The sequence below is a fragment of the Kogia breviceps genome, chromosome 11 (assembly GCF_026419965.1).
Source record: "Kogia breviceps isolate mKogBre1 chromosome 11, mKogBre1 haplotype 1, whole genome shotgun sequence".
Taxonomy (NCBI): domain Eukaryota; kingdom Metazoa; phylum Chordata; class Mammalia; order Artiodactyla; family Physeteridae; genus Kogia; species Kogia breviceps.
The window spans coordinates 92,067,606-92,085,009 of NC_081320.1; positions in this window are offsets into that span (position 1 = coordinate 92,067,606).

The following is a 17,404-nucleotide window of genomic DNA, read 5'->3' on the forward strand; positions in this document are numbered from 1 at the left end:
CCGCCAACCACCCGCCAACCACCGTCTCAAGCGCTTCCCCACTCTACCACCCGGCCCGCCACTCTTCTGATGCCTGAAGCTGCCTCCTTCCAAGTCACGGATGCAACTAGTCCAGCCCTGGCACTAGAGTTTTTGTTGTTATTTTTATTGCCATTATTTGTGTTTTCATTTAAAAAACATATTTATAATGTTTATCTTTCCTATTAGAAAAGTGAAATTAATTTTTTAAGCCCCTAGAGTTCCATCAGTCAAAGAAGGCCACCATGAATGCTTCTTTCTAATTTTTTTCTATGTGTAATTGTGTGTCTGCGGCTCTATGAGATTGTGTTTTCTCATAATCACGGCTAAATGCACAACTGTATAGTCCTCAATGTTATGACATAACCATTTCCCTCTGTTTTTATAGTCTTCATAAATATCCCTTCAATAACTGTAGAAAAACCTATTGTTTTTAGTATAAAAACAATATAAAAATTTTTTAAAGTATAAAAGAATTGTTTACATAGTGAATCCCCTATTGTTGGATCTCTAGGTTATTCCCAATTTTTCTCCGTTATAAACAACGCTGTAATGAACATGCTTGTTTGTAGGTTGCCTTTAGAAAGATGTCATGAAGTGATATCACTAGACCAAAGGGTATGAAGAAGTTAAGATCCTCAATAGATGTGTCCAAACAGCATTTAAAATATTTAAATATATTTAAACATTGACTCACAAAGTGTCAAAGTAGGAAAGAAACTTCAAAATCACCTGATTCAATCCGTTCCCCTCCCAGGTGAGAGACGGCAGTGGGTCCATGAGATCGTGGTCAGCAGTCACCCCTCACTCAACACAATGGTGCCTACCCTTTATTTTCTTCACCTCCAGCAGCATTTTGCACTGGCCTTTGCTCAATTCTTTGCTCTCTCCTTGGCATATCCTCACATTGCCTCCTGGCCCGTTTCTCCTTGTGGGGAAAACCATGCAGACTTCAAGGCCTGTGGGCCCTCCGCTATGGAGGTCTCCCTCTCTGTCAGTTGGTCATCATTGTACTGGGAGCAGGATGAGCCAACGGGGAAAGGAAGGTCCACTGGTGAGACCCCCTTACACTGAGGACCCCACCCCTGGTCCCGCCCTCCCTGCCAGAGGTGTGACTACCTCTACCCTTACACTTAACCATGTACACACAATAAGTGTCCAGTCACACTGAACGTTTTCCTCCTTTCCCTTTTCTTTTCTTTTTTTTTTTTTTTTTTTTGGCTGTATTACACGGCTTGCAGGATCTTAGTTCCCTGACCAGGAATCGAACCCACGCCCCCTGCAGTGGAAGTGTGGAGTCCTAAGCACTGGACCGCCAGGGAATTCCCTATTTGCCCCCTTTCGTGGCCTAGCCCCAGCGTAGCCCTCAACTCCAGCTCATAGCCAGCTGGGCCAGGCCACACCGAGAAGCAAGTTCCTCCTCCCCTTCCTGGTCACACTGTCACTCTGCACGGGGCCTCCCAACGGCCAAGTCAACGTCCAACAGTGAGGCCACCCTGGGGAAAAGGGCAAGCTTTCCACCCAGAGACCTGGCTTCGAATCTCAACTCTAATTCATAGGCGGAGACCCCGAGCAAGTGACACGCCTCCCCGAGTGCTGTGCTCTCTCCTGTGGAACCATCTATAACTCCCTTAGGGAGTTACCGTGAGGACCAAACATCTGTAAGCCTCCGCTCTCCACTTCCGATCACCCAGGCACCTAACTCGGTTAACTTGCCTTAAAGGGCCATCCGTCAGGGGCAGGCGATAGGGTGGGAAAGATAGAGAGAACCAGAAATGATCACACACCCCCGACCTTCAAATGGCTACAGGCTAACTGGGGTGTCTTTGTCAGGAAGTGATGTGTACAAAGACACGAAGCCTAACTGTGTAATTATGCTGGGATTCCTTCTAGTAATTAGCTTTTCCTTAGGAGGAAGGCAAATAAGTATCTTTGTCCCTCAGATGCAGACGGCGCGTTCAGAGGCATCTGTCGCATGTCCGGTGGGCAGTAGGGGAGCAGTGGAGGATGCCACCCAACAGGATGCAGAACAGTTTGAAGCCAGTCGATAGTCTCAGAAATTACCTGTATAAACAATATGCAACATTTTGGAGGACGGTTGCTCGGGTGTTTTATTACCAGTGACAGAGGTTAAGTTCTATGTGAAAGCGGCGTACGCAGAGGTGGTACCCAGAACACGGCAGGCAACCTCTGTCAGGAGGTCGTGGTCAGAGCGGGATCCATCCCCAGGACACAGCGGGAGATTCCAGCCCAGGGAGTGCATACCCCCTGCCCTCAGGGCCTTTCAGAAACAAGGGCCAGAGCCCACTCTGGGCTGCCCTGGGGTCCTGCTCCCCACTGTTTCCAGAGCCTTCCTCCTTAACCCAACTTCCTTCCTGCCTCAGACACAATCCTCCGTCCCACCCCTTTTCCACACCTGGATATTTCCTTGGCCTTCAAGAATTGTTCACGTATAATCTTGTCTAGCAAGGCTTTGCTTGCCTTGAATACCCCCAGATAAGGTTCCCCTAATACACTGTGTTTCCCTCATCACCGCACTTCCTGGGTGGCATTGTAAGAGACCCTCACTAAAAGAATGTTCTTGAGGGCAGACATCACTGTGTATTCATTTTATATCTCCTGAGCCTAATACAGTTCCAAGCACGTCGTAAAGTATTTGTGGAATGAATAGATGAAAATGACTTGACTGACAAAGAAGAGATTATCGATTGGATAGGAATGAATGAATGGGTGTATTAATGCAAGAACCTAAGTTTACCTTCCGGACAGTTTTAAATCTGGGCTGAAAAGGAGTAGCTGACAGAATAACAACAGACTCCACCCCGTCGTGGAGGAAACTATAGGTAGATTCCTACACACAGGGAGGGCAGTTGTGGCCGGCTGCCTATGGGCAGGCCCAGATTTCCTGAGGAGACACAGAGACAAATGTCAATAAATGGCATCCGCAGACAGAAAAGACTGTATTTAACTTGCTCTTTGATGCTTCGGTGTAGTTTCCTCAAAGCCATTAATTGGAATTTGAATCGAGATTATTCACTTCGGAGGAAACAGATTAATTTCCCCAGGCTGTACAATATCGCCTAATAAATTTATTGTGAACATTTTACATCTGTCTCAATAGGTTTTACCCTCCCTTTAAAGGTCGGCTCCTCCTGTGTCCATGCAGAATTCAACATGCGTATGAGTCCACCTGTCATCACACCTCTGATGGTTCATGCTGTCCTCCCTACCAGGCACCACCTTGTACCTGCTACCACCACCAGACTGGGAGCCCATCAAGGACAGGGACTGCCATTGTTTTCCTTTCTGCGTTCCCAGTGCTAAGAGCAATTTAATAATTATCCAGAGAAGGTGTTCAATTCCTGTTTGTAGGAATAAGTGAGCATATGATTTGATCCTTGTGATGTTTTAAAAAAACTCACCAAAACCCTTCTGAAATACATTTACCACCTCTCAACCCCCTAGAACCTGACTCAGAAGACTTTGGTCCCTAAGCCATATTTGCTCCTGTCTCTTCTGTAAAGCTCCTTCTGAAACTATCAGAAGTCACTCCACACCTGGCTTGAAGTGCCTAAACGTTACCGGGTCATGGCCCCAGGCCCCTGCTGGAGGCATGCTGCAGGAAGAGGGGTCTAACAAGGAAGGAAACGTGCGCCCGCCTTCCAGGAGCTCAGTCCTGGGGGCCCAGTGGGAGGGGAAGGAGCTGCCCCTGCCTGTGTTCCAGGGGTGGGAAGGGCTACATTAGTGCGGAGAGAACTTGTGGAGGGCCCGGGAGGCCAGAACATTCCAGGGGATAGGAAGCAAATAGAGAATTCTGGGGAGTGTGCTGGGACCAAGGATAGGAGATAGGGCAGCCAAGCAGCAGGGGTGGGGGCTGTGGAGGGCAAGAGGCTTTAGACAAAGCTCCTCTCGCCCCTTCCCAGAAGGAAAAAGCCCCCCGGGCCCTCAGGTCTTTGCGTTCTGAGAAGAGAGGGCTTTGGTGAAGAGAAAAACTGAAGTACCTCCCACGAGAATCCATTCCACTCTGGTGTCCAACTCCCGCCCCCTCTTTCCGTTAGCTAAGTGCCTCCGTGCCCGGGGCCCAGTCACCCGATGGGCACACCCTCCGGGTCGGGGGTCAGGCCCCTGATGGCAGCTGAGAAGCTAGGCTCTAGGTAGGCAAGATCAAAAGGCCTGAATAACCTCTGAGGTCACAGTGACAAAATGCTTATGGGCTGGAAGAGGATGGAGCCATTAGAGTACGGAAATGAACGCGGGCTTTTTCCCCCCCCGAGGACGCACAATGGGAGCCTATGGGGAGGGAACAAAGCTGGCCCACTTGGGTGGGAGGCTGGTGGTGACCAGCCGGCCCTGTTCTCTGGCCCGGGAGTTAATGTCGGCCGGTGGAACAATGGGAGCGGTGACCCGGCTGCGGCTTTAGAATGAGAACGCCGCCGGGGTCAGAGCCTACTGACCCCCAGCGAGGCTAACCAGATCAAAGCCTCCGCCGCCCATGGCCCAGCCCACCGTGCCCCTAATGACTGTAAAATTGGAGTTTCCACCAGCACTGGCCTAGCTACCTCTTCAGGTAGCCGTAGAGCAGGGGTTAGGAGCCACCGAGGTGGGGACCCCCGGCCATCACCTCACCCACCAGGTGACCTCACCCCTTTTCCTGCATTGTTCTGCGGGACCATCCCACCTCCAACCCAGCCACCCCCCCCAAAGGCATCCATCACCCCTCCTGACTTCCCTGTTCTGTTTTAGGTAACAAAAATAACACTCAGCTTTTAACTTGTCAAAACACTGAGTCAGTAAGTAAAGAAGAACAACGATCGTCCTTTATATGGCTTTTGCTTTGTGTATTATAAAAGAAAGGCTCACCCATTTTACAAAATGGAGAAAAGCAAAAAGGAGAAGATAACAGCCATGCCAGAGAGGGGATTGGTGTATTTCTTAGTGTATTTCTTGCCAGGCTTCTTCCTACACCTTTGTTTTTACACAGTTAGGGTCATTTTGTGTTCACAGTCTCATACCCTGAACGTTTCATCAGTACAGCCTAACAATATTCTCATGTGATTAAGAACTAGCCACAACCACGATGTTTAACATCTACCATAGGTTTATAAATTTATTTATTTATCTATTTATTTTTGGCAGCGTTGGGTCTTCGTTGCTGCGCGCGGGCTTTCTCTAGTTGCGGCGAGCGGAGGCCGCTCTTGGTTGCGGTGCACGGGTTTCTCATTGAGGTGGCTTCTCTTGTTGCGGAGCACGGGCTCTACGCACACAGGCTTCAGCAGTTGTGGCTCACAGGCTTAGTTGCTCCGCGGCATGTGGGATCTTCCCAGACCAGGGCTCGAACCCGTGTCCCCTGCACTGGCGGGCGGATTCTTAACTGCTCCGCTACCAGGGAATTCCTACAATAGGTTTAAAGGCAGTCATACCTAGAATAGCACAGAATGGACCATGGTGTGATTAAACATTCACGTCTAGGTTGGTTCTTATGCTTTATTGCTACGAATACTTCTATGATGAACCTCTTTGGCAGAAAGCTGCATCCGTATCCCTGAGGATTTCTTTGCAGTAGATTCTCAGGGACACACAATGGAATTATCCAATCAAATGGTATAAATGTTTGGAAAGAAAATTTATTTCAGTTTTTTAAAATGATTAAAAGCCAACGCATATGGTGATCGCTGAAGATACAGAGACCAGTGAGATGCCGTCTCCATCCTCTGAGAGCTCACATAACACAAGAGCACGTGTGCCACTCCAGTTCCCATGCAAAAGGGGCTGCCATTCTCATTGTGCATGGGAACAGTTTAATAAAAAATACAAAACAAAAAAAAATTGAAGAGCTTGGGGTGGTGGGGCAGAATCTTCCCATAATCCTTGGCCTTCCCTATAACGCAGAACTTGAGAGTTCTTTTGCCATTGAAGAGTCATTTTCGGGAATTCCCTGGCAGTCCAATGGATGGGACTCGGTGCTCTCACTGCCAGGGGCCAGGGTTCAATCCCCGGTTAGGGAACCAAGAGCCCGCTAGCCACGTGGCACGGCCAAAAAACAAAAAAGACTCATTTTCGTAGCATGCTTGATCTAAGCTTCCCCGCTCTTCTTGGAGCCAAGCTTATGGAAGACGAGTGACTTGAGACAACATGGGCACTGCCAACCCGTCTGCCAGGATGGGTCCTGCCTCTGAGCCTTTGCTCATGTCATCCCCTGCCTGGAATGCCTCTTCCCCGAAAAGTCCTTAATCGGCCAGATTAAGGCCAGATCTAATCCCATCCCAGAAGTCTCCTGGGCCTCCCCAGTCCACACGGAATTCCTTTCCTACCCATTGTCATGACCACAAAGGTCAGCCTTTAATGAAACATGAGCTCCTTGAGGCCAGGAACCCTGTCTTATTCATCTCATGGCACTTGGCATATCACTGGAACTTAGTAGATGTTTAATGAATCAGTCAAAAGACAGATGCCACTTGTTAAACAATAAACTGAGGCATATGACAATGTTTTAGTGTTCATTTGAGCAAAAACTGATTCCCGTCACGCAGCACCAAACAAGAAGTGGACAGGAGCAGTCCACTGACAGGAGGAGCCAGGGGCAAGACTTTTATAAAGAAGACAAGGAAGCAAAGCAAGAAAATTATTTGATTGTCTATAACTTAGCCAGTTGCCTTATTCAGGAGAGCCTAGCTGGCTACTTATGCTTGGTTGTCTTTGGGTTTGGATTTCTTAACCTTGAGGCAATATAGGATTAGGTTTGCTTTGCTCCCTAGGCTACTTAAGACACTAGAACCAACTCATTCGAATGGCATCCTTGTTAAATTAATTTAACACACTCTTTGCTATTTACTAATTATTTCCTTTGTGTTCATCTTATCTCTTCAAATTGATTATGCGGTGTAATGGTTAAGAGTTTGGAATCCAAGTGAAGATCAAACCCCAACTCCGCCTTATGGCCTTGAGCAATTCTCAGTTTTATCATCTGTAAAATGCCAATAATAACAGTATCTATCTCTTTGGGATTTTTGTAAGGATGAAATCATGCTGTACCAGGTAGCAAGGAAGTTCTCAAAGATGGCTGGGGTTGTGTCCAAAGGGTTACAGGAGCCAATGTGAAGGATTGGCCCTAACTAAAAAAAAACACAATTTGAGGATGAAAAACAAAAATAACCAAAAGGAATGAAATTTGAAATCAATACGTATACAAAAATCTATGAGTTCATAAACACTTTTAAAATGTCGTTGTTCACCTTAGACGTCGTTTGGGCACAAAGTCATTCCGAAAACTGATAAAAAGGAGGAATCTAGCATCTTAAAAGAGAATTAAATGATATAACACTTTTATCTCATATGAATTTATTAGCGCACAGTAAGGGCTCAATAATGGATGATGAGAATATGTTTCTTGAGAGGAGAAAATGAATCATCTTCTTTTTCTTTTAAAATTCCTTTCTTTCTTCTTTTGATTAATTATCTCTAGTTCTCCATTACCAGCTTAGGCTCAGGCTCTTAGTAGGTGCACAAGGAGGACTGATCAATTCCCATGTCAGAATCCACAAAAGTCTTTCATTATCACATTCCTCTGCCTTTGACTTTGTAAAAGGCAGGATGAGAAAGTCCCACTGCAGAAGGCGAGGGGGCTCCAGGAGGGCACACTTTGATGCAGGCAGGGACCCTCCCCTCCTCTCTCTGCCTCACTTTAATAGGAGCCGAGGAAGGAATCTGCTTTGAGAAACCAGATCATTAGAGCTCAAAGAGACCCTTGAGAACACCCCATCCAACGCCCTCGTCTGCAGATGAAGGAAGTGGGGCTCGCGGAGGTTAAGTGACTCGCCCAAGATCACAAAGCCAGGCAGCTAGGCTCCAGCCCAGGGCTCTTTTCACTGTGCTGCTTCAAGGAAGTCTCTGGAAAAGAAATTCAAAGCTCAGCTTTAAGATTCCTGAGGTGGATTTGCTGAGGCAACCGAGCTCAGCTCTGCTTCTGAAGAAAAGGAGGGAAAATAAAAAGGAATGCTTTAAACCACTCTGGACGATATGTGTTTCCACCTACTCTTCTGCACAGCATTTGGAACGGACATTTCATGGATGTTTGGAGGTGGGATCACAATTTCTCCCAAATGTTCCTGGACCAAAGGACCACGGAACAGACTCTGAGTGGGCCTGGTATCCCCATACATCAGCACAGGAGCTAATAATCCTACCCCCGCCCCCCAGCCCAGCCACGGGTACCAACCCCAAGACATCCAGACCACACTCTCCCTAAATATTCTTCCCACAGTCTTCTGCATCGAGGACGGGCACCATCCACTCAGATGCTCAGGTCCACCATCCGGGAGTCATTTTGATCGTGGGTTTTGCTGTATCCTCTACGTCCCATCCATCAGCAAGTCCCATTGTCTCTTTCACAAAAGCACATCTGGGGAAGGGCAATGTAGGGGTGGGGGAGGGGAGGTACAAACTGTTGGGTGTCAGGTAGGCTCAAGGATGTACTGTACAACATGGGGAATAGAGCCAATATTTTGTAATAACTGTAAATGGAAATTAACCTTTAAAAATTGTATAAAAATTTAATTTTTTTTTTTTTTCTTTGTGGTACGTGGGCCTCTCACTGTTGTGGCCTCTCCCATTGCGGAGCACAGGCCCCGGACGCGCAGGCTTAGCGGCCATGGCTCACGGGCCCAGCCGCTCCGCGGCACGTGGGATCTTCCCGGACCGGGGCACGAACCCGCGTCCCCTGCATCGGCAGGCGGACTCTCAACCACTGCGCCACCAGTTATTATTTTAAAATTTTTAAATAATTTTAAAAAATAAAAAACACATCCAGAATCTGCTGACTGACATCTTTCTTCACCGCTGTCCCCTCACCCAAACCACAGGCATCTCCTGCTCGGGCTGCACCTGTAGCCTCCTAACTGTTTTCCCTACATTCTCTCTTCACACTTAACCCTCCACACTCTACCCAGCAGGGATCATCTTTGAAATATGGAAATCAGATCGCATCACTGCCCTGCCTCGAGGCCTCCAGACGCTTCCTATGACACTTCAAATAAAACCCCAAGAAAATCCTCAGCATCGCCAAAAGGCCCTGTTAGCCCCGGCCCCTGCCTCTCCAGGCTCCTGTCCAGGCTGCTGCTCTAGCTACTGTACACCAGCTTCATGGTCTTTCCACCCCTCGACACACAAAGCTGTGGTCTCCACCTGGAACGCTCTTCATAGTACCCGCCCTACCGTGTCATCTCTATGGGCTCAACTCAATACCAACGTAGCAGAAAGCCCTCTGAACTCACCAGTCACTCTATACTGCTGCTCTTTGGTTTGTGGCACTTATCTCTATTCTTCTCAACATAATACTCATTCTTTTTTTTTTTTTTTTTTAATTTATTTGGCTGCATCGGGTCTTAGCGGCAGCATGCAGGATCTTTCGTTGCGGCACACAGGATCTTCTGTTGCGGCGCGTGGGCTCAGTAGTTGCGGTGCACGGGCTTAGTTGCCTTGCAGCATGTGGGATCTTAGTTCCTCCACCAGGGATCAAACCCGCATCCCCTGCGTTGGAAGGTGGATTCTTAACCACTGGACCACCAGGAATGTCCCAATACTCATTCTTTGACATGTATGTCCGTCTGCACTTTCTAGGGTAAAACCCCAAGAGGACAGAACTTGGCTCAGCTTTGCTCAGGGGTGCATGCTCTGTGCCTTGCACACCACAGGTGCCAATAACAATTTGTTGAAGGTATGAATTCGGCTTCTGAGGTGGGTTGAGCCGAGGGGACAGCCTCTAGGAGCCAACAAAAGAACATCAACTTCAAGAAACCTTCCCTCACCCCTTCCAGGACCCTGCCAGAATCCTGATGATCTGTGTACTACTGGTTCTCCAACTTGACAGCACGTTGGAATCACAAGAAGAGTTTGGAAAAACACTAATGCCTGGATTTCATCTGCAGCCCATCTGATTTAATTCGTCTAGGGTGTGCTTGGACTGGGAATATTTAAGGTTCCCCGATGATTCTGATGTTCTGTCAAGTTTGGGAGCCATGGTCTACACCACTTACGCAGCAGCAGGCAGAAAATGCTCTTGGTGCTGTACTTTGAAAGGAAGGACAGGAGCAAAGAAAGAACATTAATTGAATGTCTTTCATATGCAAGGTCCTATACTGGGTAATGTATACGCTCTTTCATTTAACATTGAAAGCAATGCTGTGAGATGGGCATTATTTATTTCATTTATTTAACAAACCCTTAGTATTTACCATTTTTCAGACACTGTTCTAATCGCTTTACACTGTTAACTAATTTAACCTTCATAGCAAACTCATGAAGCAGGAACTATTCACCCTCATCAGGAGTCCAGTGATGTGGCCAAGGTCTAGTAAGTGTCAGCGCCACCATCAGAACCCAGCCTGTTTCCAGTTCAAGTGCATAACTTTACGTTATCCCGCCTCTATTACTATCTGTGTTTGATAAACAACTTGCAGCTCAAAGACATAAAAGAACTTTCTCCAAGTCACACAGCAGATATTTATAGCAGCTTCACTCATAACTGCCAAAACTTGGAAGCAGCTAAGACGTCTTCCAGGAGGTGACCAGATAAATAAAATGTGGTACATCCAGACAATGGAATATTACCCAGTGCTGAACTATCAAGCCATGGAAAGACATGGAGGAAACTTAAATGTGTATTACTAAGTGAAAGGAACCAATCTAAAAAGGCTGCACACTGTATGGTTCCAACTATATGACATTCTGGAAAAGGCAAACTACAGAGGCATTAAAAGATGAGTGGTGGCCAGGGGCCAGGGGGAAGGAGGGAGGAGTAGGTGAAGGACAGAGTACTACAGGGCGGTGGAAGCACTCTGTATGATGCTGTAATCATGGGCACATGTCTTTATCTATTTGTCCAAACCCGTGGAACGTCCAACACCAGGAGTGAACCCTAATGTAAACTGTGGACTTCAGGCAATAATGATGTATCAGTGCAGATTCATCAATTGTAACAAATATACTGTTGATCACAGGAGAGACTATGCATGTTAGGGAATAGGGCGGTTGGTGGGAAATCTCTGTACCTTCCTCTCAGTTTTACTGTGAACCCAAAACTGCTGTAAAAAAAAAAAAATAGTCTATTTCAAAAAAGAAAAGAAAGGTGTATGTCATATCATCCGATTTCAAATCCCTATATTTTTCATGCGGTGCATCTACTACCCTCATTTAGACTCTAAGAGCTTTGAGATCAGGGACCCCATAGTTTACTGTTTCTTATTCTCCCAAAAAGCTGGCCGTTGTGCTGAGGGCAGAGTAGATGCTTAATAAACAGTTTTTTGAAGTGGAAATTGTAGTAGTGTTCTAAGAAACGGAGTCAGATCAACTTCAAGGACCCATGACTTTCACATAGAGGCTCACTGTGTGCAGAGCAGAGGTCGTTCTTTAATAATAATATTAGAATGAGCTGCAATTAACACGGCCAAGCACCAGCTGACAGTACCCAGCTCTCTGCTACTTAATGGACTTTCCTCCTTTATATATAAATGAGAGCCTTGCAGTTGGTAAAGTATTTTTGCAAATCGATAATCAATGGTAATGATGATTTTAATAATTTCATTAATACGATCATCGTCAAAAGGATAACAAGAACAATACGATAGAGCTGTTCCCTGACCAGTGAGAAAACCATGCTTTTCAGATTCCACAGTGAGTGAGCCAATTTCAGAATTTGATTTCCTTTTTCCTTTCATTCCATCTAAAATGTTTACCGATCGAGTAACGTAAGGACGACTTTAGAAACCAAACATTACGCACAATCCGCGTTACTTCAGCCTCCGGGGCTATGTTGTGTAACAGTTAGAGCCAGGCTCTGTATTTAGAGAACACTCTCCTCACCTTTCCCCTCTCTCCATCTTCCGTACACCCAGCTTTCCTACCCCTCGAACACCTGAGCCCCAGCTGGGATGCCATTCTCCACATGCTTCCCGTGGTTTTATTATTCTAGCCCATTATCCTGTTGAATTTTCTAGAAGGTATAGTCACTGCCTGAAATTATCCTCATTTTACAGATGAAGAAACTGAGGTACAGAAGGATTAAGCAACTTACCCAAGTTCACAGGGTTTCTGATAGCAGAGCTAGGTTTGGAATCCAGGGAGAGCGACCTTGCAAGGCCAAACCCTTGCCTGGGCGTCACCCAGACTCTATCACTGATATTCTGTTAACCATCAGCTTGATAGAGAGCAAATCCCGGCTCCACCAAATCTATCTCCAAGTCTCAGGTTTCTTAAGCGTAAAATAGGGACAAAAATAACTCCCAAGAAGGTTGTGGTGAAGACTAGTGAATTAATCACCATAGGGTACCTAACATGCCTGCCACATAGGAGGCGCTGAGATGTGCAAACCAGCTCTGCCATCTACTAGCTGTATGACCCACAGCAAGTAATTTAACCTCCCTGGGCCTCAATATCCTCATCTGTAAAATGGGAATAATAATGTTACATTCTTCATGAGGATTTTATGACGATAAAGTGAAATGATATATTTGAAAAGCATAGAAAATCAGTAGACATATATAAACTCAATAATATTAGCTGCTGGTGATATTATTATTATATTATTATTCCACTCTTACCCTTGTGTGCATTTTATGGTTTAATCAGACTATGGAGACCATCTCAGTGTCTGCTGTTTTCATCAGTCCTATATCTTAAGTCATTTTTCCATGTTTTTTTTTTTTTGTTCTCTAGAGTTTCCTTAATTACCATTTCCACAGTGACAGAATAGGTTATCAAGGTGGTGACCCACTGGGTGATGGGTTTTCAATGCAACAAACATTTCCTGAACACTTGCTCTGTGTCAGTTCTGTGTTAGGGTCTTCAGAAGATACAAAGATACTTGTCAGGTATATTTCCTACCTTCGCCCTTGAGAAAACCACAGCACAGTAGGATACCTGCTATAATTGAACTTAAATGTCCTTACTAGCCCAGGGGAAGAAGAAATCAATTCAATCCAAGGCGAGATTTGGATTTTGAAAATGAGCATGCTCTTTCTAAAAAGGTCTTCTGGTGAACATAAACTAGAATTCTGAATGATTGGAATAGGCAGGGACCTCCAGACCTTCAGGTTTATAGATGGGGAAGCAGAGACCCAGAGGAGGCAGGAGAGTTGCCCAAGGCCACACAGCACTATGGTGACCTCATTGAGAAGAAAGCAAGCTGGTGTACACTGACCGCACTTCCGGCCCACGGGAAGAAGAAAACAGGAACGCGGAGTTTGGGATTCTGGAGAGCTATTATTCTTTGAGCCAGCTACCATGGCTATAAGGACTTGGATGGTTACTAACCCTCCCTGGGCCTCAGCTGCCTACCCCACCTTTTACATAAGCATTTGTAAAATATTACTAACTCAGGTTGGGGTCATTTAGAATTGGGTTTTTTTTAATGCCCAGTTTGTCAGCCTCTAAAAATTAGCCTAAGTAAATGAAAATATGATTAACCTTATCCTCTGCAAAGTATTTTCATATTTATTATCTCATTTGAGCAACGGCCTTTTAAGAAAGCTTTTTAAATAGTGGTGAGGAAACTGAGGTCCAAAGAGAGCAAACGACATATCTGAAGACATCCTGATGGAAAGAAAGCATGACTTCAAACTCAATTCTGCCAAGTCCATCCCTCTCCCTACTGTGCTTTGCAGAAGTGACTTGGTTCTGTTATTGTTATTTTAACAGACACACAATATCCCCACATTTCACATCCTTGCTGTGAATACTGGGAATATGAGCGAGTTGACGGAAATGTTCTCTTATACATTTAGGAGCATGTATAAGTCACTCGTTTATTTCATCCATTCATTATTAGTAACTGGAGAGACACCAAGAGATCCTTCTACAGTCAGGGTACTTGGGAATCCTGCACAGGCCTCAGCTCCAGAAGATACCAGCACAGTTCCAATGTATTTCACAGTTAAAACTAACAAACATTTTATTGCAAAACTGCTGTGTGCCAGGTACCGTCCCGGGCACTGTCTCTGCGCAGGAGGGTAAGCCAGCCAGTTCTGAACACTTTCAAGGGTCAGGGGCAAAGGTGTCAGGAGCCTGAAGGCAAGTTTTCCAAACTCCTTACGGTGGCTGGAGTCCCTAGTTAGAGAGGATGCTTTGAAAGGCTTTTGGGAAGGAGGCCCTGTGGGAAATGCCTGGAACTCTCTCAAATTGGCTCCATTTCAGGCCCCCAGGACCAAGAAAGCATTCAAAGGGGAGTCCTGAAGGAACCATTTATATGGAGATCTTCTGGGGGGTGGTGTGGGCCAGGGGAGGCTGTTCAGGAGCTTGGATGCAGGCCATGGCTAACAGGGCTATTTCTGTTCCAACCAGAAGACGTCTAACTATCTCTGGCTTCTAACCAGTTATAATGGCTAAATACACCCACTTTAAAAAGAAAGAGAGATGGGAGGGGGAAGAAAGAACAAAAGAAGGAAAGAGAGAGAGAATATCTAGTCAAGAAAGAAAAAAAAAAAAGGAGCTATGTTTTCCCTTTAACCTCATGGTACTGTGAGGCGTTGTAGCTGGAAGGGACCTCCCATGTCGGTCCATCCAGATGTTTGAAGTTATAGGATCTTGATTTCCACCCAACAGCGATCCACCAAACAGTGAGAGATGGACATTGGTCTGAGTGGCCCATATTAGAAATCGCCATACACACTCCCTCCAGCGGAACTTCCAGGTCGATCCGGGAGCCTGGAGACACGACGCAGGGGACTCCCATCATAGACAAGGTCTCCCTCCCTCTTCTCCCCCTTCCTCCCCCTCCCCTAACCTGCAGAGGTTCAAAGGAGCAGAGTTTGGGAGCTGGAGAACGTTGTGTATAAATCCTAGCTCCACTGAGCCTCGGTTTTCTTTGTGGGTAAAATGGAAATCATAATATATACCTAGGAAGGTCCTTGTGAAGATGACATAAATCAATCACTATAAAACACCTAGAAAGTGCCAGCCACAGAGGAGGCACCCTTGGGGTATGCTGAACACCTTTCCCCACTACACCAAGACTTCCCATGGGGTCCCATGGGGAAGGTGAGTCCCTGAAGCACTGTAAGGGGAAAAATTCCCATTCCAGCCCTCTGCATCCATGTGTACTCTTACCCTAAACTGATTGAGAGTCCCACTGAGATCAGGGTTACACTGCGAAGGTGGCCACTGAGCTACGTCTTAAAGGATAAGGAGCCCGTTGAGCATTAAATTGAGAAGAGAATGGTTTCCAAGCAATAGGAACCCCTTGAGGAAAGGTAAGAAAGCCTGAAAATGCCTGGGCAGACAACGGGCTCCACCTCTGATTTATCTGTAACAGTAAAGATGTCAGGGTGCCTCTAAGTAGTTGGTCCAGCCATCAATAAGTGCGGGTTGACCTAATGATTAACTAATTGATAACAAAGAGTTCCTAAGTGCTGTCTCCTCATTAGAAGCCTTTGTGATGTTGATTGAGCTCATTAGGATCTTTGAAAGGAGTTGGGCTCAGGTGAGACAGCTGTTCCACCTGGATTTTCCCCAAGGAACACCTGAGCAGCTGGTTCCAGGAGTGACAGGGACCACAGGAGCTGAACCACCCAGTGACGGAACGCGGGGCTGCCTACCACTCCCATCTTTCGTGGAGGCCTGACATATTCCAGCCTTTCTTGAGCAACGACATTTCCTTTTTCTCCCCTTCTCTTACCGTCTGTAATTCTGACTTTGTCCCAAGCAACCCCAAAGCACCGAAGGTGTATGCAGGTCACACATCCTTTCTCCTCCAGGATCACAGAACTTCTGATCCGGTGCTGGTTAATTTCCTTGCTCTCAACTTGTTCTCTTTAACACCAAGGCTTGTAGACCAAGGCTTTGCCAACTTTGATGTCTCTATGACTCGCGGGCGTTTTGTTACAATGCAGGTTCTGATTGGGTAGCTGTGGGATGGGGATGTCTTGCATGTCTAACAAGCTCCCCGGTATAGCTGATGCTACCGGTCCATCCGTGGTCCACACTTTGAGAGGCTGCAGACCGGATGGCAATTGCTCCCCAGCTCATTATCGTGAAATCTGCTTGCAGGAGTAACACAAAACTCAGTAAGCTCAGTAATTGATGGGATTTCCTCTGTGCCTTCCTTTGCGGGGAGCTGACAGCAATCTCTAGCACTGGTACAGCAACTTACTGTTTACAGAGCCATTTCCTGTCTGTCTTGTCAGTTCTCTTCCACCCACCATGTGAAGTAGTTCAAGGAAGCGTTTTCTCACCATTTGTCAAAGGAAGAAAGTGAGGCTCGGGGAGGTCTTCATTCTCCAAGCAGCTCAAGTCTGTGCGGCACTGAACTCACCTCTCCCGGGCTTGTCGTCACCACTGCTCTGGTGTCCTCCGGCCCGCAGCAGAGCGAATAGGTGATGGAGCACGTCCTAGAGACAGGACACCTTGCCACGCCCATTGGCGACGGACGCTGTCACCACCAGGGCTTCACTGTCCGTCATCCAGTCTCCTTAGAGTCTCAGCCATCGCTCCACACTTTAAAGTAGGCTGCAGGGCTTCCCTGGTGGCGCAGCAGTTGAGAATCCGCCTGCCGATGCAGGGGACGCGGGTTCGTGTCCCGGTCCGGGAAGATCCCACATGCCGCGGAGCGGCTGGGCCCGTGAGCCATGGCCGCTGAGCCTGCGCGTCTGGAGGCTGTGCTCCGCAACGGGAGAGGCCACAACAGTGAGAGGCCCGCGTACCGCAAAAAAAAAAAAAAAAAAAAAAAAAAAAAGTAGGCTGCAATGATCTCGTGCCTTCAGTGCTAGCTATCCTGCTAGCACTCTCCTCTTCACAACAACCCTATGAGATGAGATGTGTTCTTCTTCTCCCTTTTACAGCTGAGGAAAGAAAAGCCTGAAGAAGCTACATAGATGTTCAAGGTCACAGGAAGTTACAGAGCAGGATCCAGAGTCAGGCGCATTGGATACCCGACTCTGTTCCTGTAGTAATCTGCTTGCATCTCTTAAATGTATCACTTATGCTCTTCATCTCTAAGTTCCCCACATCGTAGTACCTTGCTATTCTAGAAATGTCTATTGTGTTCTATAAACATCTGGAGAATAGAATGAAATTGAATTGAACTGAACGACGCTTTCTAATACATTATATTTCAATAGCTTATTGCCTCCTGAAGTGACTGGGAAATAGGAACACAGTGTTTCACACTCTGACTAAAGTCAGTACAACTTTATGCCTCTGAAATTGCTACAGAGAAAATGTTACAAATGGAAGTAGAGTTATAAACAGGGCAGCTAAGGCAATATGATGATTTGTTTCTGTTTTTGAATTTCTTGTAGATAAAAGAGCCAATCTGTGCATAGATTTAGTTTACCTTTTAAAATTTTACTCTTAGCGATAATAAATTATTAATAATAATGGCTCTCTCTTTTTTTTTTAG